General features: G+C 42.5%; 1 protein-coding gene across 3 annotated transcripts in view; it reads right to left on the bottom strand.

The window, feature by feature from the left end:
* shank2b (SH3 and multiple ankyrin repeat domains 2b) overlaps positions 1-26,429 on the bottom strand; it is a 1,221,224-nt gene that overhangs the window by 1,124,382 nt on the left and 70,413 nt on the right. Inside the window, exon 2 of one of the 3 annotated variants that reach the window (XM_059976075.1) lies at positions 403-536. The exons of the other annotated variants lie outside the window; for them this stretch is intronic. The gene's annotated coding sequence lies outside the window, so the exon portion shown is untranslated. The remainder of the gene's footprint in view (positions 1-402; positions 537-26,429) is intronic. 3 annotated transcript variants of the gene reach the window in all.

The following is a 26,429-nucleotide window of genomic DNA, read 5'->3' on the forward strand; positions in this document are numbered from 1 at the left end:
ATTCAGGACATTTACAGAGTCAGGTGTGTAAAAAGGGCCCGAAGGACCAGTGGGGATCCAATTCACCCCAACCACAAACTGTTCCAGCTGCTACCATCCGGGAAACGGTACCGCAGCATAAAAGCCAGGACCAAAGGCTCTGGGACAGCTTCTTCCACCAGGCCATCAGACTGATTAATTCATGCTGACACAACTATATTTCTATGTTATATTGACTGTCCTGTTGTACATACTATTTATTATAAATTACTATAAATTGCACATGGCACATTTAGATGGAGACGTAACGTAAAGATTTTTACTCCTCATGTATATGAAGGATGTAAGCAATAAAGTCAGACCAATTCAATTCACCCAGAGGTGCATTCCATGCAATAACCACTTTCTGTGTAAAAAACTTACCTCTATTCCATAGCATGTTCTACCTTTCTTTGCAGGACATGCTCTCAACTCCAGGCAGCATCCTGCGAAATCTCCTCTGCACCCACTCTAAAGCTTCCACATTCTGACCAGACCTGAACGTGTCTTGAACTTGCCTGATGGAGCGTCACATAACAACTATCTCAGAGTAAAATCAATGTTCAAAGTGTAAAGTAAATTTATTATCAGAGTATCTATGTCACCATACACTATCCTGACATTTATTTTCTTGCAGATATTCACAGTAAAACAAGGAAATACAATAGAATCAGTGGAAAACTACAAAGACTGACAACCAAAGAACAAATGTTTTATTAAAGCAAATAATAAATAAAGATAGATAGATAGATAATTAAATAAATAATGCTAAAGATACGTGTTATATAGTCCTTGCAAGTGAATCCATAGGTTATAGCTGTTCAGTGTTGATAGGAGTGAAGTTTATGTTCCTTTATTTCTGGCAATCAACTTTCCAAATGAGCGGAAGGTTGGTGCATATAATGAAACACCATTTAAGCAGCCGACACAGTTTAGGCTGATAGCAATCCCATCAACAATCAGACCAAATTCATGAGTCAGAGAGTGGTGCATCTGTGGAATCCATCACCACAGATGGCTGTGGACACCAGGTCATTGGGTACTTAAAGCAAAGGTTGATAGGTTCTTGATTCGTAAGGGTGTCAAAAATTACAGAGAAAAGGCAACAGAATGGAGTTTAAAGGAGATAATAAATGAGCCATGATAGAATGGCAGAGCAGACTCGGTGGGCTGAATGGCCTAATTCTGCACCCATGTCTTATGGAATAGATAGCAGGGACGTGTCACAAGAAAGAAACAATCTGCAGATGCTGCAAAGCCAAATAAGGCGCACAAAATGCTGAAGGAACTCAGCAGGCCAGGCAGCACCTATGCAAAAGAATACAGTTGATGTTTCGGGCTGAGAACCTTCATTAGGACCACCAAAAGATCTCAGCCCAAAACATCAACTATATCCTTACCATAGATGCTGCCTGGCTTGCTGAGTTCCTCCTGTGTGTTGCTAGCACAATAATGAACCCAGGTGTGTAATTATGTTTAGGATGATTAGGAATTAATTTTGATAGAGAGTGAAGTTAATATATTTATCCATGAGTGGACCTCAGAAACTCCAGAAATGATCTGTACTGTTAGATCGTTAGCATCCACTATTCCAGCAAAACCATCTTCAACTATACAGTGGCATGCAAAAGTTTGGGCACCACTGGTCAAAATTTCTGTTCCTGTGAATAGCTAGGCGAGTAAAAGATGACCTAATTTCCAAAAGGCATGAAGTTAAAGATGACACATTTCTTTAATATTTTAAGCAAGATTACTTTTTTTTATTTCCATCTTTTACAGTTTCAAAATAACAAAAAAGGTAAAGGGCCCGAAGCAAAAGTTTGGGCACCTTGCATGGTCAGTACTTAGTAACAACCCCTTTGGCAAGTATCACAGCTCATAAACACTTTCTGTAGCCAGCTAAGAATCTTTCAGTTCTTGTTTGGAGGATTTTCACCCATCTTCCTTGCAAAAGTTCTGTGAGATTCTTGGGCTGTATTGCATGCACTATTCTTTTGAGGTGTATACACAGATTTCCGATGATGTTTAGGTCAAGGGACTGTGAGGGCCCTGGCAAAACATTCAGCTTGCGCCTCTTGAGATAGTCCATTGTGGATTTTGAGGTGTGTTTAGGATCATTATCCTGTTGTAGAAGCCATCCTCTTTACATCTTCAGCTTTTTTACAGATGGTACGATGTTTGCTTCCAAAATTTGTTGGTATTTAATTGAATTAATTCTTCCCTCTACCAGTGAAATGTTCCCCATGCCACTGGCTGCAACACAAGCCCAAAGCATGATTGATCTACTCCCGGGCTTAACAGTTCTTTTCATGAAATTCTGCACCCTTTTTTTTCCAAACATACCTTTGCTCATTGAGGCCAAAAAAGTTCTATTTTAACTTCATCAGTCCACAGGACACGTTCCCAATCCTTTGCAAACTTCTGACACTGAATTTTGTGGTGCGGACGCAGGAAAGGTTTTCTTCTGATGACTCTTCCATGAAGGTCATATTTGTGTAGGTGTCACTGCACAGTAGAACGGTGCACCACCACTCCAGAGACTGGTAAATCCTCCTGAAGGTCTTTTGCAGTCAGATGGAGGTTTTGATTTGCCTTTCTTGCAATCCTATGAGCAGTTCTCTCAGAAAGTTTGCTTGGTCTTCCAGACCTCAACTTGACATCCACCATTCCTGTTAATTGTCATTTCTTAATTGCATTACGAACCGAGGAAAGGACTACATGTAAAATGCTTTGCTATCTTCTTATAGCTTTCCCCTGCTTCGTGAGCATCATTTATTTTAATTTTCAGAGTGCTAGGCAGCTGCTTTGAGGAGCCCATAGCTGCTGATTGTTGGGACAAGATTTGAGGAGTCAGGGTATTTATAAAGCTTTGAAATTTGCATCTCCTGGCCTTTCTGAACAATGAATGTGAACAAGCCATAGACCTAACAAGCTAATTAAGGTCTGAGACCTTGGTGAAAGTTATTTGAGAGCTCAAACCTCTTAGAGTGCCCAAACTTTTGCATGGTGCTCCTTTACTTCTTTTCCACTCCAAAATTGTACAAAACAAAAAATAATATACTAATCTTGCTTAAAGTGTTGAAAAGAATGTTTCATCTTTAATGTTATGACTTTTGGAGATCAGTTCATCTTCTACTCACTTAACTATTCATAGTAACAGAAATTTTGACCAGGGGTGTCCAACCTTTTGCATGCTACTGTACCTTTATTTAAAAGATATGTGTGTGAGATTATCACCAAATTCTCTTCCAATTACAAGCTTCCTAATAGCCTTGACTATACACTTCATTTATCTCTGAAGAAATTATACTTAATGCGTGTCAACTTGACACACTGTACAAAGAGCACAATTTAGGTGTCTATTTCCCATTTTAATCTATTAATGTTAATAAAGAATTCATTCCAGTGTCACCAATCATGTTCATATTGACCTTAGTCATCAGTTGTTTTACAGATCTAAAATGTACCCTAGAAGTTGCCGTGCAAGTTGATAGGGTGGCTAAGAAGGCATATGGTGTGTTGGCCTTTATTAGTTGGAGTATTGAGTTCATCAGCCATAAGACCTTGAAACATTAGGTCAATACAGCAGAATTAGGTCACTTGGCCCATTGACTCCGCTCCACCATTCGATCATGGCCAATTTATTTTCCCTCTTCCACAAATTCACTTCCATGAGACATTTGAAGTGTGATTATTCTTGGAAACAGTGCAACCAATTTGCTCAGCGAACTTCCACAAACAGCAATGTGATAACAGTATGGATAGATAACTGATGGACACAGCCGGTTCTTCAAATCCTCCCACCCAGGCTTGCACCCTGAAGAGGACACAGTCCACCAGAGGTCCAAACCCATGATCCCCTGGGATTGGTGGCTGCCTACTGAGTCATAGGGTGACAGATCACAATAGCACAGAAACAAGCCTACTAATCTTCCTCTTCCCATCACCTGCATCTGGACTATAGCCCTCGGTACCCCTCCCATCTCTGAATCTAACCAAACTTCTCTTAGGTGACAAAATCAAACCCACATCCACCACTTCTTCAGGCAGCCTGCTCCACACTATCACCACCCTCTGAGGAAAACCCTCCTCAGATGCCACTTAAACATTTCACCTTTCACCTTTAATCAATGACCTCCAGTACTCTACAACTTCAGTGGAAAAAGCCTGCTTTCATTTGCCTTCTATACCCCACATAATTTAGTATACCTCTATCAAATATCTCCTCATTCTCCTATGCACCAGAGAATAAAGTCCTAACCTATTCAATGTTTCCCTCTAACTCGGGTTCTCAAGTTCTGGTGTAGGATTTTGTGAATAAAACATGCAAGAGTTGTCTTACGTGCTTAACAAATGCCACAGCCCTTTACTTCCATTAAGTCAAAACCAAAAGCAGTCGCCTTACACTGAACCCATTACGTGAAACATTGTCTATTAAAGTGAACACAACACTCAATGACAATGTTTGTAAATTATGTAGAACAGTTTTGATTCTGAACAATATGTCATCTGTCAATCATTACATTACCCAACACTGGCGACATCCTCTTAAATTTCCTCTTCATTCTTTCAAGCTTTTTGACATCTTTCCTACAGGTCAATGACGAGGATGGCACACAATATTCCAAATTAGGCCTCACCAACATCTTACACAACTTCAACGTTACATCCCTGTACTCAATACTTTGATATTGAAAGGATGCCAGGGTTAAATATCCTTCTCAAAATAGTGACAAAACCTCTTTTACATCCACCTGAGAAAGCGCAGAGGGCTTTAACTTTGCATCCTCTTTGAAAAGGTGGAACCACTGGCAATACTGAAAGAGTAAAAGACATACTGTACTTCTGAACTGTGACCGCTGCAGTCTGCAGCCTATAATTTCCCTTTTATGTATTTTCCTTTGAACCAGCTAAATGATCTGGTGCTTTTGCAATCTTCTGGGGGATTTTACAAACTAGATTCTTGAGAATGGAGATATAGCTGGAGTGGCCACGCCAGGAGCGGTCTCCGCGTCGAAGCCCAATGGCAGAAGATGAACCCATGACTGGCTCCATTACTCAGCGCTGATTAAAGTGTCAAGTAAAATTAAAATTGAGGAGGAGAGCAGAAAATGTACAGGTGTTCAGTGCTATCTGCCTGCATATGGCCCGTCTCCCTCCTTTCTTGGTACTACTGTTGGGCAGGAGGTGCAGGAGCTCCTGAACGCTGCCAGGTTCAGGAGCAGCTGCTGCCATCGGGCTCCTCGATGGGCTTCACTAACCTCAGCGCTGAACAGGCTCCGCGGCTCTGAACTCTGCAGTTCGTGTTCCATGTGTTTCTATTTCCTTTTTTCACTATTTGCGTAATTTGATCAATGTGTCAAGGCCAAGGGCGAAAGATGAGCCAGTATTCAGCTCACTCCTCCATGAGGTTTACTCACTTCGTCACTGAACTGATTCTACAGCAAACATCGGCACTCACCCCTGCACTGAACTGGTTCCATGGCTGTGGACTCACTTTCAGGGCTCTGCATACTCTGTGTATTATTTGTTTACATTGTTATCATTTGCACAATTAGTTCTTTTGTTCGCACTTTGAGTGTTTGAGGTCTTTGTTGTGGGGTATTTTAATGGGTTCTATTGTGTTTCTTTGTTTTGTGATTGTCTGCAAGTCGACGAATCTCAAGGTTGTAAACAGTATACATACTTCAATAACAAATGTACTTTGAACGTTGCAGTGATCTTCAATCTGTTCCTCAGAACAGTGAACAGACACCAGGTGCTGATAAGATTAGAATAATTAAGCATGTGATTGGGAAAAATGTTCAAAAAAATAGCAATGACTTCAAAATGGAACATAAAACATCAGAGCACAGTCCAGGCTGCTCAGCCCATGATGTTATGCAGTCCTTTTAACCTACCCCACGATCAATCTAACCCTTCCTTCCCTCATAGCCCTCCATTTTTCCATCATCCATGTGTGCACCTCAGAGTTTCTTAAATGACCCTAATGCATCTGGCTCAATCACCACTGACAGAGCGTTCCGCACACCTATTCTCTGTGTAAAGATCTTACCTCTGACATACAGTACTGTGCAAACTCCTAGGCACATATATATAGCTCGGGTGCCTAAGACCTTTACACAGTATTGTACTTATTAACGTGGAGTGGAGAGTGAGTTGGTAAATCTGGCAGGGACACAGGATGTTGGGAATGGTGAGGATGGAGCGCAGAGGGAGGGGTGTGGGACAGGTGGCAGAGAAGGAGTACCAGGGGTGGAGTGGGGGAGTGACATGGGTACAGACACTCCCAGCACTGATGGCACCAGGCAAGATCATTTGATATTGTCTATTGTCTATTGATTCCAAACAATTGGTTTATTGATCATTACAGAATGTCTCTCTGGTGCTTCCCACTCCCTCCCCTCTCCCTTTCTCTTTTCCCAACTTTGATTCCCCTCTCCCTGCCCCCTTCCCACTCTCAGTCCACAATAGAGACCCATATCAGAATCAGGTTTATCATCACTCACCTATGTCATGAAATTAGTTTTGTTTCGTGGCAGCAGTACAGTGCAATACATAAATTACTACAGTATTGCGCAAGTCTTAGGCACCCCAACTATATATATTTATGTGCCTAAGACTTTTGCACAGTACTGTACCTATAACATGAAAGATTAACTTGCATGCCAGTCCAAACCCATTTCCGACCCACTGGTCGCTGATTGGCCCATTCAAAGGATGTGGCTCTCTCCCACTGGGTGGCTTTTGTGCCATGCAGTTTCAGGAACCACAGGGGTATACGAAAAGTGAGTGCAAGATGCATTCCCTCTATTCATTAGGGACTCCCATTCAGACTGGGTCGCATCCCGAGCTGAAGGATTATTGGGCAAGTGTGCTGCAGAAAGGAGGGACCACATGCATGTTTAGATAAGTATCTGTTTGCTGAATGTTTAGGGTTATAGGTGTGTTACCTGGAGGGACTTCAGGGACCTGTTGAGTTAGAAGTGACATTGATTGTTCATTTTTTTATTTATTGAGATGCAGCACAGAATAGGCCCCTCCAGCCCAGCAACCTACAGTATAACCTGAGCCTACACACGGGACAATTTACAATGACCAATTAACTAACCCAGCTGGTATGCCTTTGGACTGTGGGAGGAAACCGGAGCACCTGGAGGAAACTCACACGGTTACGGGGAGAACATACAAATTCCTTACAGGCAGTGACAGGATCTGAACCTGGGTTGTTGGCACTGCAAACCACCAGCAAACCACTATGCTACCATGTCACTCTGTTGTAGTCTTATAACTTAGGGGGCTTAGATGCTTGGTTGAGTGTTGCACTGTTTATAAATAAACAGTTAACTACCTTACTCAGAATCAGTATTATCTGTCCCACTTACCAAACCTGGGAATATGCTTCTGCATAACAATACCCCTCTACAATCACCTTAACATTTAGCCACCTTATGTTATCCATTTCCAAATATTTTTTAAAAACTGATTTACTTTAAAGCAACACACCGAAAATGTTGGAGGAACTCAGCAGGTCAGGCAGCATCTGTGGAAATTAATGAACAGTCAACTTTTTGGGCCAAAACACTTCTCCGTGAGTGGAAAAGAAGGGGGAAGATGCCAGAATAAAAATATGAGAGGAGGGAAAGAAGGTGACAGATGAAACCAGGAGGGGGAGAAAGGTAAAGGGTTGGAGTAAAAGGAATCTGAATGGCCTGGACTGTGCTGTGATGTTTAATGTTCCATTTTGGAGGGCATGGAACTTAGGCAATGGTGCCGAACGGTGACTCCGTTGTTTGCATCTTCGGAAACAGCTCTATTTCTATCTCTAATATCTCTATCTTTCCCTTTCAGAGTTCTTTTGAAGACCCTGACCTGGAGCTACATGCTGACTTCGGTTCTTTGCGGGAATGGGACCCACTCTCGGGGTCTCACGAATGGCCGCTGTTCGATACGCCAAGAATGCAGTTTAAGAAATTAGCTCACCTTCAGAGTTCTGGGCTCTTGTGGTCTGGAGACAGGCGGACTGATGGTGGGTATCCCTGCAGGAATCTGGTGTGTTGTGGGAGACAGAAAATCAAAAGCAGCTAGCTGGCTGCTGGCTGTGTACCCAGAGGCCCGAGTTCTTTGGGCACAGTGCTCAGAAAAAGCAACGCAATGGACTTTTAACATTGTAAATCATGAAGTTGTTTGTTATATCTTCTCTCTCACTGTGAAACGGAGACACATCTTTTTCCCTTATTAGGAAGAGAGAGAGCCTGTGGCATGTCGAATTACCGGGTGAACGAGTAGTCTTTGGGGTACTGCAAGTCTGTGTCTTTGCTGCACACTTGAGTGCTTGATGGCGGGTGCCGATGCTTTTTTTGCAGGTGGGGGGGATTGTTGCTTTGCTGCTGCTTACACGTGGGAGGGAGGGGAGCTGGGGGTTTTTGGGGTTCTAATATTCATCTGTCATTCATTCTTTGGGGGCACTTCTCTGTTCTGTGGATGATTGCAAAGAAAAAGCATTTCAGGATGTATATTGTAAACATTTCTCTGACACTGAAACCTTTGAAACCTAATAGGAAAGGAGATTGGACCATAGGAAAAGGGGTAGGAGGAGGGGACCATATCGACTGCCTCTCTGAGTCTTTGAACGGTCTTTCTATTTCAATGACAAGCATAGTAGATAATATGCGCTTATGTGTTAGAAAGTTATGTGTTCATCTCCGAATCCAGGAATGCAAGGACAAAACTAAGGCATCATCTCTTGGAGAAGATGTTAACTTAAATCTCCATCTACTTTTGCAGGTGGACATGTGTTGTTGAGACATTATTTTGAAGAGCAATAGAAGAATGAATTCTGCTGTTCTAGCCAATTTTTAACCCTCAGGCAATAATATCGGAAAAATAAATATTCTGTTCGTCATAAGCACAAGGGATTCTGCAGATGCTGGAAATCCAGAGCAATACACACAGAGTGGTGGAAGAAATCAACAGATCAGGGAGTATCTATGGAGAGGAACAAATAGTCAATGTTTCGTGCTGAGACCCTTCATCAGGACTGGAAAGGAAGAGGGAAGGAGCTAGAATAAGAAGGTGGAGGGGGGGAGGTGAAGTAGTGCCAGTTGGAAGGTGATAGGAGAAACCAGGTAAGAGGGAATGTGGGATGAAGTGAAAAGCTGGGAGGTGATAGGTAGAAGAGGTAAAGGACTAAAGAAGAAAGAGTCTGATAGGAGAGGAGAAAGAGAAATAGAGGAAGGGCACCGGAAGGAGATTATGGTCAGGTGAGGAGAAGAATCAAAATCAGGTTTAATATCACCCACATGTGTTGTGAAATTTATTAAACTCTGTGGTAGCAGTTCAATACAATACAGGATAGAAAATAAAACTGAACTACAGTTAGTATATGTATGTATATGTGTATTAAATAGTTAAGCTAAAATAAGTAGTGCAAAAGCAGAAATAAATACGAAATATTAGTGAAGTGGTGTTCATGAGTTCAATGTCCAAATAGAAATCAGATGGCAGAGAGGAATCTGTTCCTGAATCACTGAGTATGTTCCTCCAGGCTTCTATACCTCCTTTCTGATGGCAACAATGAGAAGAAGGCATGTCCTGGGTAGTGGGGGTCCATAATGATGCCAGCTTCCTAAGGCACTGCTCCTTGAAGGGAAAGAAAGGGGTAAGAGGAGAGCCCAGCTGGGGAGTGGAAAGAGAGAGAACGGGGAGGGGGAGAAATTACCAGAGATCAATGGTCATGCCATCAGGTTGGAGGCTACTCAGACAGAATGTGCTCATCCATCCTGAAGGAGACTTCATCATGACCACAGAGGAGGCCATAGGACAACATGTTGGAATGGGAATGAGAAATGGAATTTAAATGGGTAGCCATCGGGAAATCAACCATTTTGAATAAAACAGATCAAAGGTAATTGACAAATCAATCACCCTCTGTTAGTCATGTTACTGTCTGTGTGGCTTTGCCACATACAAGTTGATTTGTATGATTCCAAAAGGACAAAATTCAATGCATTTTGAAAATACTTGATTAGTTGTCCAGAGATAATGGGGCAAAACAAAAGGCTCAATGATTGAATATTTCTCCAAATATCAATTTGATAAATAAGGATGATGAATATCTTCACCAATCAGATAACAACCCAATTTCAGTGTTGACTAACAGGAATTATGAGATTCCATAAATCATAATTTTCAATGATAACAGATAAACAGGAAAGTACACCAAGGTTACAAAAGGTGCTGTATTGAACTCTGGCTGCAGGAAAAGTGTGATAGAAATGAGCTGGGAAGGCTGAGCCCACGCCTTACATTGTATGACACAAACCAGGAATTACATTCCTCTTTCTCATCATGCTTTGAGAGCCAAGAGTTGGAAAGCACTGAACACAGAGCAGTGAACTGTGAAAAGCAGTACAGAGTCAGTAGGTCTGCTCACCAGCAGTGTTTGCATAGCTAAAGATCTATCCTCGATAACACTTGTCTGTTAGGTGTACAAGATGCTACAAGGCACAGACTGAGTGAATTACCAGAAACATTTTCCCTATAATGGAAATGCTAATATAAATGGGCTATAATTTGAAGGTGAATGGAGGGAAGTATGGGGGGGGGGTGGAATGTCAGAGGTAAATTCTTTACACAGAGTGGTGGGTGTGTGGAATGCCCTGCCAGGCGGTGGTGGTAGGGGCAGATACATTAGGGACATTTAAGAAACTCTTAGATAGGAGAATGTATGATAGGAAAATGGAGGATTATGCAGGAGAAAAGGTCAGCTTGATCGAGGAGTAGGTTCAAAAGTCGACACACATTTGTGGATCAAAGGGCCTGTACTGTGCTGTTCTATGCTCTATGCTAAGAAAAGTTCCTTGTACTTGAGTACATGACTGGGCTTTGTCTTAAAAGCTTCCAGTAATATTGATGTCAGCAAGCCTATTTCAAAAGTGTTTGAAATCCCGCAGAGGTTTTTGCACATTAAGTGTTGTAAATGTACAATTCCTTGGAGACACTCATTCACACTGGGAGCACAGAAGTGACACACTGTAACTACTGAAATTACATTTGATAAGAATTAAGATCAGCTTTATTTGTCACAGGTGTATCAAAACATAGTGTGAAGTGCTTCGCTGGCATCAACAACCAACACAGACCAGATATCTGCTGAAGGCAGCCTGCAAGTGTCGCTGTGCTTCCAGTGCCCACAACTTACTAACAATAACCCAAACCCATATATCTTTGGAATTTGGGAGGAAACCAGAGAACCCAGAGGAAACACACACAGTTATGGGGAAGAAGTGCAAACTCCTTACAGACAGTGGTGAGAACTGAACTCTGATCTTAAAACTAGTGCTGTAAAGCATTATACTAACCACTAGGCAACTGTGCCATCCCACCCATATAGATATAGATAGATAGATAGATAGATAGATAGATAGATAGATAGGTAGAGTGCCTAAGATTTTTGCACAGCTCTGTTTATTAGGTCTTTCCAGTTACCAAATAACACTTAACATTACTGAGGCAATAGGAAGATAAGTACTCTCATTTCTTTTTCCCAGCCAATTTACTATTGTAATCAATATACAGAACTGTGCGAAGGTCTGAGGCATCTTGCCCATATATATGTGCCTAAGACTTTTACACAGTATTGTATAACATTATAGTGCTAAAACTGTAACCACAGCTGAGAGAGAGAAAGAAGAAAAATAAACTTAACAATTATTAGCCATGGAAACAGTACAATTCAGGGTAACACTGCTACTTCTGTTGTTGAAGTGAGATATTATTTTAAAATTAGTACCTCGCAGCCACAATGACACTGCAGTCAGGACAAGGGAATGAGTCACTCTCCATGAGACGACTACGGGGGATCACTGAGGCAGAGAGAACTAGCATTCCTTGGTGTCGTTTCTCATTGGCAAATTGACTGTTAGAATGTGAGTGTGGTTTACCTTGTGGCAAGGAGTGGGAGAGAGGAAAGTGTGGGATTCCTGTGTCACAGTGGGACAGTAATGCCGCCAATAGAGTCACAGGCTCACAGCAAAACCCAGTTCAATCCTGATCTTCAACGCTGTCTGTGTGAAGCTTGAATATTCTCCCTGTGGCCATGTGCATTCTCACAACGTACTCTTGTTTCCCCCCACAGGTTTCCATTTTGGTTTTGATTTACTATTATCACATGTACCGAGATACAATGAAAAGCTTGTCTTGCATAACGTTCAAACATACAAGAGAGGGCACATAATAGAACAACAATTAGTGGGAATTTAAAGGATTGGGAAGCGTTCAAATAGCAACAGAAAGCAACTAAAAAGGCCATTAAGAAGGTAAAGATGGAATACGAAAGTAAGCTAGCCAATAATATTAAAGAGGATACCAAAAGTTTCTTCAGTTACATAAAGTGTGAAAGGGAGGCAAGAGTGGATATCGGACCACTGGAAAATGATGGTGGAGAGGTAGTAATGGGGGGCAATGAAATGCAGGAACAACTGAATAAGTATTTTGTAGCAGTCTTCACTGTGGAAGACACTAGCAGTACGGTGGAAGTTCCAGGTGTCAGAGGTCATGAGGTGTGTGAAGCTACCATAACCAGAGAGAAGGTTCTTGGGAAACTGAACAATCTGAAAGTAATTAAGTCACCTGGACCAGATTGTGTACATCCCAGAGTTCTGAAAGAGGTGGCTGAAGAGACTGTGGAGGCATTAGTAATAATCTTTCAAGAATCAATAGATTCCAGAATAGTTCCAGAAGATGGGAAAATTGCAAATGTCACTCCACTGTTCGAGAAGGGACAGAGACAGAAGAAAGGAAACTATAGACCAATTAGTCTGTCCTCAGTGGTTGGGAAGATATTGCAGTTGATTATTAAGGATGAGGTCTCAGGGTACTTGGAGGCACATGATAAAATGGGCCACAGTCAGCTTAGTTTCCTCAAGGGAAAATCTTGTGGGAAATCCCGACAAATCTGTGGGAACTCTTTTAAGAAATAACAAGTAGAATAGATAAAGAAAAATCAGTTGATATTGTGTACTTGGATTTCAGAAGGCCTTTGACAAGGTGCCACACGTGAGGCTAACAAGCTATGAGACCATGCTATGAGACCATGGTATTACAGGAAGATTCTTGCATGGATAAAGCTATGGCTGATTGGCAGGAGGCAAAGAGTGGGAATAAAGCCTTTACTGGTTGGCCGTTGGTGCTTGTCTGTACTCTGCTGCAACATTCATGAACTCAGTGTCTTGGACTATGTTCTTTATTGTGTGACTATATTTTACTGATACATGTGCTTACAGTATGTGCTATAATGTGCCTTGTGCTGTGTGTGACTATTGGTACTGTGTTTTGCAGCTTGGCCTCAGAGTAACACTGTTTCATTTAGCTGTATTCATGAATGGTTGAATGACAATTAAACTTGAACTCGAACCAAAGATTAATCCCACTAGAAATCAGTCCTCTGCCAGTGAACTACCAGTGCAGTACCGTCGTGGTTGTGTATTGTATTCAGTTTACAAATTCAGTTGCATTAACTTAACAAAAACAAAATTTTGGAAGCCCACGCAATAACTAAGTGTGCGCTTAGTCCCCTGCTCTAGGACTGTGAGGCCAAGCCCAGTAACAATACCATGTTTAACTTTACTAATCACACCACTCTTCTTGCTCAGATCAAAGGAGGTGAGAAATCAGCATATAGGAAGGAGACTGGAAATCTGGCTGAGTGGTGCCTCTCACTCAACGTCAGCAATACCAAAGAACTGATTATTGACTTCAAGAAGAAGAAACCAGAGGTCGATGAGCAAGGAGATCAGAGGTGACGTGGATCAGTAATTTTAAATTTTTCATTTCGCAGGATCTATCTTAGGACCAGCACCTGGATGCTATTACAAAGAAGGCACAACAGTGCCTTTACTTTCTTAGAAGTTTGTGCAGATTTGGCAGGTCATCTAAAACTTTGACAAACTTCTATAGATGTACAGTGGAGAGCATCACAACCTGGTATGGAAACACTGATGTCCAAGAATGGAAAAGCCTACAAAAAGTGTTGGATGCAGCCCAGTCCATCACAGGAAAAGCCTTCTCCACCATTGATCACATCTACAAGGAGTGCTACCACAAGATCCATCATCAAGGATCCCCACAATCCAAGTCATGCTCTCTTCTTGCTGCTGCCATCAGGAAGGAGGTAGAGCAACCTTAGGTCCCATATAACCCAGTTCAGTACTATTTATTTATTTGTTTTATTTTTGTAATTACATAGATTGCTTTTTTTGCACCTTGGTTGTTTCTCAGTCTTTGTGTGTAGTTTTTCGTTGATTTGATTGAATTTCTTTGTTGTATTGTGAGTGACCGCAAGGAAATGTATCTCAAGATTGTATATGGTGGCATATGCGTACTTTGATAATAAATTTACTTTGAACTTTGAACTAAGTTAGGGTCAGTGTCATTAAACAAGGATGAAATCTTTGGGTTTCTTAGTAGACAATAATGGAAGTAACTTGCAGCAAGCATCAAACAGAAGGCTTCCTTCATTAAATATTGCAGGAACACTCAATCAGAACTTCCAGATTTGAATAATGGATAAGTAATTAAGTCAACAGGAATTTGTGTGGGAACAGGAAATGTCAATTCTGAATTATAATGATGTGGTAATTTTATTCAGTACTCTGTTCGGATTGAGCACAAATACCCAAACTCATTTTTGTACACCTCATGGAAGGTGCAAGCTCAACCCTCTCCTGTGTCTCATTATTGAAGAAACTCTCCGTCACAGAGTAACATTACTGTCCGATTCCTGAATCTTAAAAATGGAAACTGCTACTTCCACAAAGACCATAAGACACAGGAGTAGAAATAGGCCATATGGCCCATCAAGTCAGCTTCACCAATCTCTGGTTAAAGAACTTCCTCCTTATTTCTGGTCTGAAGAGATGTCTTTCCAATCTGAGGCTGTGCCCTCTAGTTTTAGACTCCCCCACTGTAGGAAATTTCCTCTCCATGTCCACTCTATTTAGGCTTTGCAATATTCAATAAGATTTGATAAGATCCCACCCTCATACTTCCAAATTCCAGCGAGTACAACCCCAGAGTCATCAAACACTCCTCATACATTAACCCTTCCACAACATGTCAGTGATAATAAACCTGCTTCTGACTTTGACACAGCAGCCTGCTTGAAAGGTGCCTCACTTACAACATCATTCCACCTCTGACACACAGCAGTCAGTACAACCTACAAGATGTCCAGCAGCAACTCTTTAGATAATTCCTTCCAAACTCACAAACACTACCAGCTAGAAAGGACAAGACAGCAAAGGAAGCATAGTGAGAATGAATATCAGAAAGAAAGTTCTGTGGAAATGAATAAACAGTTGACATTTCAGGCTTAGATCCTTCTTCAGGACTGGAAAGAAAGAAAGAAAGAAAAACACAAGAATAGAAAAGTGGGGTAGGGGAAGAAGAATAGCTGGAAGGCAATAGGTGAAGACAGGTGGGTGAAAATGTTAAAGGTCTGGAGAGGAAGGAATCTGAAAGGAGAGGAGAGTGGACCATAGGAGAAAGGGAAGGAGGAGGGGCACCAGGGGGAGTTGATAGGCAGGTTAGAAGAGGCCAGAGTAGGGAATAGAAGAAGGAAGGGGTTGGAGTCTACCCAGACAGAATACAAAGTGTTCCTCCTCCACCCCGAGGGTGGCCTCATTACAGCACAAGAGGAGGCCTTGGACTGACATGTCAAAATGGGATTGGGAATCAGAATTAAAATTTAAGGCCATTGGGAAATTCCCCTTTGGAGGTTGGAGTGGAGGTGCTCAAAGAAGTGGTCCCCCAATTTATGACAGGTCTTACCAATGTAGAGGAAGCAGCATCAGGAGCACCAGACTCAATAGATGACCATCAGCAGATTTGCCGGTGAAGTGTTGTCTCACCTGGAAGAACTGTTTGCGGCCCTGAAAGGAGATGTATGGGCAGGTGCAGCACTTTAACTGCTTGCAGGGATAAATGCGGTAGGGAGATTAATGGGGAGGGCCAAAGGACAAGAGGGAGAGATCCCTGTGGAAAGCGAAGAGTGGGGGGAGGAGGAGGTAAAGATATGTTTGGTGGTAGGATCACTTTGGAGATGGTGGAAGTTGCAGAGAATGATGTGTTGGATACAGAGGCTCATGGGAGGTAGGTAAGGACAAGAGGAACACTATTTAGGTGGTGGGAAAATGGGGAAAGCAGGGATCTCTGGGGAATGGAGGAGATGTGGGTGAGGGCAGTATCAATGCTAGAGGAAGGGAAACCCCATTCTTTGAAGAAGGAGGACATCTCTGATGTCCTGGAAAGGAAAGTTTCAACCTGGGAACAGACGTGGCAGGAAAGAAGAAACTGAGAAAAAACATTTTCACAGGAAGATTTGTAGTCAATATAGCCTTGGGAATTGGTAGGCTTATAAAAGCTGGCAGTGGGTAGTTTGTCTCCAGAAATGGAGAAAGAAAGATCAAGAAAGGCAGGGGAGGTGTCAGAAGTGAATTTAAGGGCGGGGTGGAAGTTGATGAAATTGCTGAGCTCAGCAAGGGTGCAGAATTTCTTGTGTTTGAGGCCATCTCACGTTGACATAATGTGCACAATGACAACAGAAAAGCACAATGTCAAGAGGTGATGAGTGTACCTGTCAGTACAGCCTGCCCATTATTGATCTCTAAGCTTCAGGAATCTTTTCAGCTACAACAAGGCTGATAATGGTGGCAAATATCGCCTATGTTTCCATGTTTCCATTAATGGAGAATAACTTAAACAAGTTGGGGAAGTTAATGAAATGGATGACATTTTTCAGAAAGATGCAGTAGCTGGCCCAGATAAATTAAAATTGGAAGGATTAAGAATATTAATAAACTATTTTGGCAATTTTTTTCTTGTGTAAGACACATTAGGGATGCTGTCAACATTCAGCTGTAGATATAAATACCAGAATCAGAATCAGGTTTATTAGTACTAAAGTGTCATGAAATTCAGACAAGGTTCCAGCTCCCTTAGTTTCTCAACCTGAGAAACACTGAAGCAAGAAGTGAGATTCGATGCATCCTAGCTGAGAAACTAAGGGAGCTGGAACCTTGTCTGAGTTCAGAAAATACCATGGAACAACAGTGGACCTATATCAGCTCTGCACTCTTTTAGGCAGCAGCCCAATCTATCAGCCATAAGAGCAGGAAACACCAAGACTGGCTTGAAGATAACTCAGATACCATCCACAACTTTATTAAGGACATGCACAAAGCACACCAGGCAACTTTAGACAACCCTTCATCCACCAGCATCAGGCAGCATTGGGGAAGGCAGCTTGGAGGAAAGTGCAAAAGGCAATACGGGCCATACAAAATGAGTGGTGGACTGAAAAGGCACATGAAATCCAGTCCTTTGCCAATAATAATGACATGCATAAGTTTTACAATGCTGTCAAAACCATCTGCAGCTCAATAAATCGATGCATTACTCCCCTGAAAACAGCAGATGGTCTAACACTTCTGAAGAACCAGAATACCATTCTGCTGAGGTGGGCTGAGCATTTTAACACCCTGTTTAATCAGGATTCTGACGCAGACCCCACCGTCCTGGACTAATTGCCTGAACTTCCTCCTATCCACAGCCTCAGTCTACCACCAACCTTCCAGGAGGTTCTATCAGCTGCCCATTCCTTTAAGAACAAATCTCCTGTCACTGACAATATCCCTGCTGAGTTACTGAAGAACGGAGGGTACATATGTATGCGCACCCTCTACCAGTACATCACCAAGGCCTGGACTGATGAGAACATCCCACAGCAATGGAGAAATGCAGACATCGTTGTCATTTATAAGAACAAGGGTGACAAGGCCATCTGTGGCAATAGTAGGGGCATTTCACTCCTTTCTGTTGCTGGAAAGGTCCTGGCTAAGGTGATTCTTCAGAGGCTCATCAGCAACATCACCGAGTCAATGCTGCCTGAATCACAGTGTGGATTTAGGAAGAACAGGAGCTTGATCAACATGATCTTCACAGCCCGGCAGCTTCAGGAAACATGCCAGGAGCAACATCAGGACCTGCTTATGGCCTTTGTCGACCTCTCCAAAGCATTTGACACTGTGGAAAGAGAACTCTTATGGGATGTCCTCCTTCACGTTTGGCTGTCCCAATAAATTTGTTAACATCTCTGCCAGTTCCACGATGGGATGACCATGGGAGGACAAGAGTCTGAGCCCTTCCTTAAACGCTCAGGGGTGAGGCAGGGGTGTGTGCTAGCACCAGTGCTCTTCAACATCTTCCTCTTGTGTGACAAGATTCTCCACAACGAGATTGAGGACAGCAGTGGTGTGGCAGTGGACATCAGATTAGATGGCAAGCTCTTTGATATCAGAGGGCTCCACGCAACCACCAAATTCTGTACAGAGCGGGTCCTGGAGCTGCAGTTTGCAGATGACTGTGCTCTTGTGGCCCATACTCTGGAGGATCTTCAGACTGTCCTTGCTGTGGCGGTGAGAGCGTACAGCAGGATGGGGCTGACCGTCAATACCACCAAGACAGAAGTGGTTTGCCAATGGAGTGCCAGTGTCCTACCCACCCTACCTGCATTCACAGTTGGTGATGAAAAGCTGTCAGTAGTGCCATCTTTCAAATATCTGGGGAGCATTCTCTCTGAGGATGGCAGCATTGACAACGACATCCAGAGCTGCATTAAACAGGCATCAGCTGCCTTTAGGAGACTTCGGCATAGAGTCTTTCAGAACAGGAGCCTTTGTCCCTCCACAAAGGTCACTGTATACCAAGCGGTCTGTGTCACCACCCTCCTTTATGGCTGTGAAGCTTGGGTAACCTACAGCCAACACATCGAGTCCTTGGAGCAGATAAACTGCCTTCAGCGCATCCTGGGGAATTACTTGGCGTGAGCGGGTGCCTCACACTGAAATACTCGTAAAGACCAACTGCAGAAGTATTGAGGCCATGATCACCCAGCGTCAGTTGCAGTGGCTGGGGCACGTGATAAGGATGCCCCCATGTCGGCTACCCCACAGAGTGTTCTACGGCCAGCTACATCATGGTCGACGCTCAGCTGGAGGGCTACATTTTGCAGCTCCAATGAAGGTCATAAAGATATAGAAAAGTACAGCACAGAAACAGGGTCTTCGACCCATCGAGTCTATGCTGAACCACTTAAACGGCTTACTCCCATCAACCTGCACTTGGACCATCGTCTTCCATACTCCTACTATCCATTTTCCTATCAAAAGTTTTCTCTTACGTTGAAATCTCATGGCAGCAGTTCATTCCGCACTCTCACACCTCTGAGTGAAGAAGTTTCCCCTCATGTTCCCCTTAAATTTTTCACTGTTCCCCCTTAACCCATGACTTCAAGTTGTAGTCCCACCCAACCTCAGTAGAAAAGGCCTGCTTGCATTTACCCTATCTATAACCCTCATAATTTTGTATACCTCTAATAAATTTTCCCACAGTCCTGTTGGTTCCAAGGAATCAAGTCCTAACCTATTCAATCTTCCCTTATATCTCAGGTCCATCAACATCATTGTAAACTTTCTCTGTACTATTTCAATGTATTGACATCTGTCCTGTAGGTAGGTGACCAAAACTATACATAATACTCCAAATTAGGCCTCAACAATGGCACCTAACAGCGACTCCTTTGCTTGCATTTTCGGAAACAGCTATATTTCTATTTTACCCGCTCAGGGTTCTTTTGAAGACCCTGACCTGGAGCTACATGCTGACTTCAGTTCTTTGCGGGAATGGGACCCGCTCTCAGGGTTTCACAACTGGCCATTATCCAACATGTAAGAGCACGGCCTAAGAGCTCTGCTCACCTTCAGAGGGCCAAGGATTCATGGCTCTGAAGACAGGCAGATAGAAGGTTCGTGTCCCAGCAGGAAATCAGTGTATCATGGAAGTCAGTCTGAGTTTTTTGGGCCCAGAGACCTGTGACCTTTGGGCACAGAGCTCAGGAAAAACGACGCAACGGACTTATAACATCATAAACCAGCGAGTTGCTTGCTATGTCACCCCCTCACTGTGAAATGGAGACATCTCTTTCTCCCTTATCAGAGAGAGAGAGAGCCTATGGTATGTCCAATACCGGTTAACAAGTAGCCTTTGGGGTACTGCAAGTCTGTGTCTTTGCTGTTGCTTTTCTGCACACTTGAGTACTCAGTGGTGAGTGGGTTTTTTTTGCTAGTAGGGGGAGGGGGGATCATTGCTTGCTGCCGCTTATGTGTGGGAGGGAGGGGAGCTGGGGGGGGGTATTTGGGGTTCTCACATTTAGCTGTCATTCATTCTTTGGGGGCACTCCTCTGTTTTCATGGATGGTTATGAAGAAAAGCATTCCAGGATGTATATTGTATACATTTCTCTGACATTAAATGTACCTTTGAAACCACTGTCTTACACAATTTCAACCTAACATCCCATTTCCTGTACTCAGTATTTGAATTTATGAAGGCCAATGTGTCAAAAGCTTTATGTCCCTATCTACCTCTAAAGCCACTTTCAATGAATTATGGACCTGTATTCCCAGATTCTTTTGTTCCACTGTGCTCTACAGCTCTCTGTGTTAGGTTGTAATGAGCATACCAGTCCCTTAACTATTATGTCAGGAACAAAGCACAAAAGAACAAATTTGGTTTTTGTCTTTGTCAGCTTGATTCTGGTTGGCAGTTCATAAACAAGTTGAAGATTCACAACAGGAGAGATAAAAACCAGGTGCATGCAAATGGAATTAGTTACCTTGGCACAGAGATTGTGGGCCAAAGGGCCTATTCCCTTTGTACTGTTCAATGGTCTATGTTCTACTTTGGCATTCAAGTTCTGCGGCACAAGCCAACAATTTCTATCAGTTCCAATATAAATCAGGGTGACCCATTATCAACAATTTTATTTAACCCTGTAAACAGAAGAGAGTCTGCAGATGCTGAAAATCCAGAGTAACACATACATTGGAGATGGTCCTGAGGAGGTCCACAAGAATGATTCTGGCAATGAAAGGCTGAGGAGTGTTTGATGAGTTTGGGCTTGTACTCGCTGGTGTTTAGAAGAATGAGGGGGATCTCACTGAACCTATCAAATATTGAAAAGCCAAATAGAGTGAATGCAAAGAGGATGTTCCCTATAGCAGGGGTGTATCGAATGAGGGAGTATCAGCCTCAGAATAGAGAGATATCCTTTTAGAAAGAAGATGAGGAGGAATTCCTTTACCCAGAGGGTGGTGAATCAGTGGAATTAACTGCCACAGACGGCTCAGAAGACCAAGTCATTGGATATATTTAAAGTAGAAGCTGATAGGTTCTTGATTAGTTAGGTCACCAAAGGTTACAGGAAGAAGACAGGAAATGGGACTGAGAGGAATAATAAATCAGCCATGATTTATCAGCCAGACTCGATGGGTCAAATTGCCTAACTTGATCCTATACGTCATGGTCTACAAAATGCGGTCAGGCCCTATCTATGGAGCAGAATTAAGAATAGACTAAGATTTTGTTGCCAATCCAGATGAAGGGTTTCAGCCTGAAACATCAACTCTCTATAGATGTTGCCTGACCTGCTGAGTTCCTCCAGGATTTTGTGTGTGTTATTTAACCATGTGCTGGACTTCTTTTGTTAGAGAGCAAAGGGTCTGGTTTTCATTCTGATGGTGGGGAAATTAAGTACACATTTTAAACTGCACACTTCATAAAATGCAAAATGCAAACTAGAGAATTGTTTCTTGTTTAACTATTTGGAGAAACAGCAGTTTAATAACAGGCATTTGGATTTTATAGAAATTAGCAAAATCAAAAAATATTGGAATGAGCAGATTGATCTGTGCATCAGCTATATTGGAAACAAATGGATTGAAAGCATAGATAACTGGGTTAGTATGTAATTGGGTTAAATGTAAATTATAATGGAGTCAGGAGACAGAAATTTAGACTTTGATTCCGAGGCTACATTAGTCACTAATGTTACTGAGGCTTCAAAAAAAAGTAACTGAAAATACTATTTATAAATACTATTGAAATATTTTATACTCATTCCACATTTTATATTCAAAAACAAGGGTTAGGGCAAGTGTATTCCTGAAAATGAAAGCTCAGATCCCAAATATTTTCATTAAGAAATTCACTTTTGCAAGTAATATTTGAATGTGCTGGAATCCAAGATTTAAAGCAGATAAGTAAATGTAGGAATCTCAAGTGCTTGAGGGAGATTAGGAATTTCAGGCAATATGAGAATTATGAAATAAGTTTGTGGAGGTTACTCCATGAAAACAGGCCTTTCTGCCCAATTTTCCTATTCCAACCAAGGCGGCCACATTTGCTAGTCCCATTTCCCTGTGTTTGGCCCATATCCCTCTAAATCTTTCCTATCCATATACTTATCAAAATTTCCTTTAAATATCAATTTTGTATACACTCCTACAATCTTGTATACCTCCTGGACCTAAATAAAGTAGCTACTGAGGCATATTCATGGTCTTCTGCTGCTGTAGTCCATCCACTTCAAGGTTCAATGTATTGTGCATTCAGAGATGTTCTTCTGCACACCACTGTTGTAACATGTGGTTACTGAGTTACTGTCACATACTCCTCTGGTCTCTCTCATTAATGAAGTGTTTTTGCCCACAGAACTGTCACTCTCTGGACTTTTTTTGTTTTTCGTACTGTTCTCTGTAAACTCTAGAAACTGCTGTGCAGGAATATCCCAGGAGATTAGCAGATTCCGAGATACTCAAACCATCCTGTCTGGCACCAGTAATCGTTCCATGGTCAGTCATTTAGATCTCATTTCTTCCCCACTCTGATGTTTGGACTGAACAACATCTGAACCTCTTGTAATACACACAAGATACTGGAGGAACTCAGCAGGCCAGGCAGCATCTATGGAAAAGAGTACAGTCAACACTTCAGGCCAAGACCCTTCATCAGGACTGGAGAAAAAAAGTTTAAAAGGTGGGGGGAGGGGAAGCAGAAACATAAGGTGGTAGGTGAAATTGGGAGAGGGAAGGGTGAAGTAAAGAGCCGTTAAGTTGATTGGTGAAAGGAATACAGGACTGGAGAAGGGAGAGCCTGACTGGAGAGGACCAGAAGGCCGTGGAAGAAAGAAAAGGGAGGAGGAGCACCAGAGGGAGGTGATAGGCAGGCAAGGAGATAGGGTGGGAAAGGGAAAAGGGAATGGGGAATGGTGAGGAGGGGGGCATTCCTGGAAATTCAAGCAGTAAACGTTCGTGCTATCAGTTTGGAGGCTACCCAGATGGAATATAAGGTGTTGTTCTTCCAACCTGAGTGTGGCCTCATCGCTACAGTAGAGGCAGCCATGGATTACATATTGGAATGGTAATGGGAAGTAGAATTAAAATGTGTGGCAACTGGGAGATCCCACTTCCTCTGGCGGATGGAGCACAGAGGCTCGGTGAAACGGTCTCCCAATCTAGGTCGGGTCTCACCAATACACAGGAGGCCACACCAGGAGCACCAAACACATTATATGACCTCAACAGACTCAGCTATTATTGAAGTATTAAATACACAACACTCCTCCCTGCCTAGCTATAAACTCCAACTCAATATAGAATGCATTTCTATAAATATATACATACACACACACAGTGGTATGCAAAAGTTTGGGCACCCCTGGTCAAAATTTATGTTACTGTGAATAGCTGTACAAGTAAAAGATGACCTGATTTCCAAAAGGCATAAAGTTAAAGATGACACATTTCTTTAACATTTTAAGCAAGATTATTTTTTTATTTCCATCTTTTACAGTTTCAAAATAACAAAAAGGGAAAAGGGCCAGATGTAAAAATTTGGGCACCTGCATGGTCAGTACTTAGTAACACCCCCTTTGGCAAGTATCACAGCTTGTAAACGCTTTCTGTAGCCAGCTAAGAGTCTTTCAATTCTTGTTTGGGGGATTTTCACCCTTTCTTCCTTGCAAAATGCTTCTAGTTCTGTGAGATTATTGGGCTGTTTTGTTGCACTGATCTTTTGAGATCTATCCACAGATTTTTGATGATGTTTAGGTCGGGGGATTGTGAGGGCCCTGGTAATACCTTCAGCTTGTGCCTCTTGAGGTAGTCCATTGTGGATTTTGAGGTGTGTTTAGGATCATTATCCTGTTGTAGAAGCCATCCTCTTTACATCTTCAGCTTTTTTACAGATGGTACGATGTTTGCTTCCAAAATTTGTTGGTATTTAATTGAATTAATTCTTCCCTCTACCAGTGAAATGTTCCCCATGCCACTGGCTGCAACACAAGCCCAAAGCATGATCGATCCATCCCCGTGCTTAACAGTTGGAGTGGTGTTCTTTTCATGAAATTCTGCACCACCCTTTTTTCTCCAAACATACCTTTGCTCACCGAGACCAAAAAGTTCTATTTTAACTTCATCAGTCCACAGGACTTGTTTCCAAATGCATCAGGCTTGTTTAGATGTTCCTTTGCAAACTTCTGATGCTGAGGACGCAGGAAAGGTTTTCTTCTGATGACTCTTCCATGAAGGTCTTATTTGTGTAGGTGTCACTGCACAGTAGAACAGTGCACCACCACTCCAGAGTCTGCTAAATCTTCCTGAAGGTCTTTTGCAGTCAAACAGGGGTTTTGATTGCCTTTCTAACAATCCTGCGAGCAGTTCTTTTGGAAAGTTTTCTTGGTCTTCCAGACCTTAACTTGACCTCCACCGTTCCTGTTAACTGCCATTTCTTAATCGCATTACGAACTGAGGAAACAGCTACCTGAAAACGCTTTGGTATCTTCTTATAGCCTTCTTCTGCTTTGTGGACATCATTTATTTTAATTTTCAGAGTGCTAGGCAGCTGCTTAGAGGAGTCCATGGCTGCTGATTGTTGGGACAAGGTTTGAGGAGTGAGGGTATTTATAAAACTTTGAAATTTGCATCATCTGGCCTTTCCTATCGATGATTGTGAACAAGCCATAGCCCTAACAAGCTATTTAAGGTCTGAAATCTTGGTAAAAGTTATCTGAGAGCTCAAATCTCTTGGAGTTCCCAAACATTTGCATGGTGCTCCTTTCCCTTTTTTCACTCTAAAATTGTACAAAGCAAAAATAATAGACTAATCTTGCTTAAAATGTTGAAAAGAATGTTTCATCTTTAACTTCATGACTTTTGGAGATTAGTTCATCTTCTACTCACTTAACTATTCACAGTAACAGAAATTTTGACCGGGGTGCCCAAACTTTTGCATGCCACTGTATATTCTGCTTTCAATTCCTATGTCACGTTATCCTGGGTGGTGATGTCGCCCATTGAAGAATTTAGCTTTCTAGTGCTAGTTGCTATGATACTATGGTTTCAAAATCTGCCGGATGGTATTTACAAACTTAGTTGAGCTACGATAAAACTTGAGAGAGGGTGCAAACATACGTTGTATTTTATAAAGAGTGTGGGTTGGGCGATGGGAGTTTTCTTTCATTCTAATCCTGGTTATTTCACAACATTAACTGGAACTGGCTTCAATTTGGCACACACAACAGCATTCCAATCTGTCCGCTCTGCATTCGTATATCTGGCATTCCAGAACACTGCGTGCCTTCCAGCATGGTGAGGGGAATGACATTCACTACCATCGACTCCATATCAACTGCACCAACACTCAAAACAGCACTCGCTCTGTCACTGAATTTTGTAGCACTCTAAATTAGGAAATCTGAAGATTTTGTTCACATCCTCTTTGTGGTCTCACCCCTGCTGGTTTTCCAGAAAATGAAAACTCCCCTTTAAATGTGGTAACTGAGCATGTGCACTTCCTCTTCCAGTCAAAATGGCACCAACTTCCAGTCTCCAAAGAGACTGTAGCACTGACAAAGCAGGGTTTTTTTTTAATGTTCCTAGGGACAGTTTTTGGGAGAGAGGAAAGTTAGGGATTAAGTTAGAGTTCAGTGACAGAGATGTAGAGGATTTAGAGGTCAAGCCTCCACTCTATGCTCGAAGTCCAACACTGTGAACTTGAGGATAAAGGGCATCTAGAGTCCAGGCCTGCTCCACTCCATACTTGAAGGTTAACAACATGGAGCTGTCCCAGGTCACTGAGTCCTGGGATTGGATGTCCATACAAGCGGAAGTCTCAAGGAGGCACGAGGTCCAGTCAAATGTCGAGCCTAGAGTTTGGACCCAAATTTCAGGGTCCCATGATCCACTAGTATAGGGATCGATGTGGAAGATAGAAGCCCATAATTCAACTGCAAGTCCAGGATGCAAAGCCCAGTGGCTGAAGCCTGGAAGTTGGAAGCCTGTCCTGGAGTTAAAGGACTATCCATATGTGCAGGTGGGAAGAAAGGGTCCAGAGTTGCTGCTGATGTTTTGTTGCTTGTTGTGTTCTATGTTGTTTTGCTGAGTATTGTAGGCATGGTCTGCTGGGGCCAAAATGTATGGCAGCACTTGCTGGCTGCCTCCAGCACATCCTTGG

This window comes from Hypanus sabinus, chromosome 7 (genome assembly GCF_030144855.1).
Source record: "Hypanus sabinus isolate sHypSab1 chromosome 7, sHypSab1.hap1, whole genome shotgun sequence".
NCBI classification, from domain to species: Eukaryota; Metazoa; Chordata; class Chondrichthyes; order Myliobatiformes; family Dasyatidae; genus Hypanus; species Hypanus sabinus.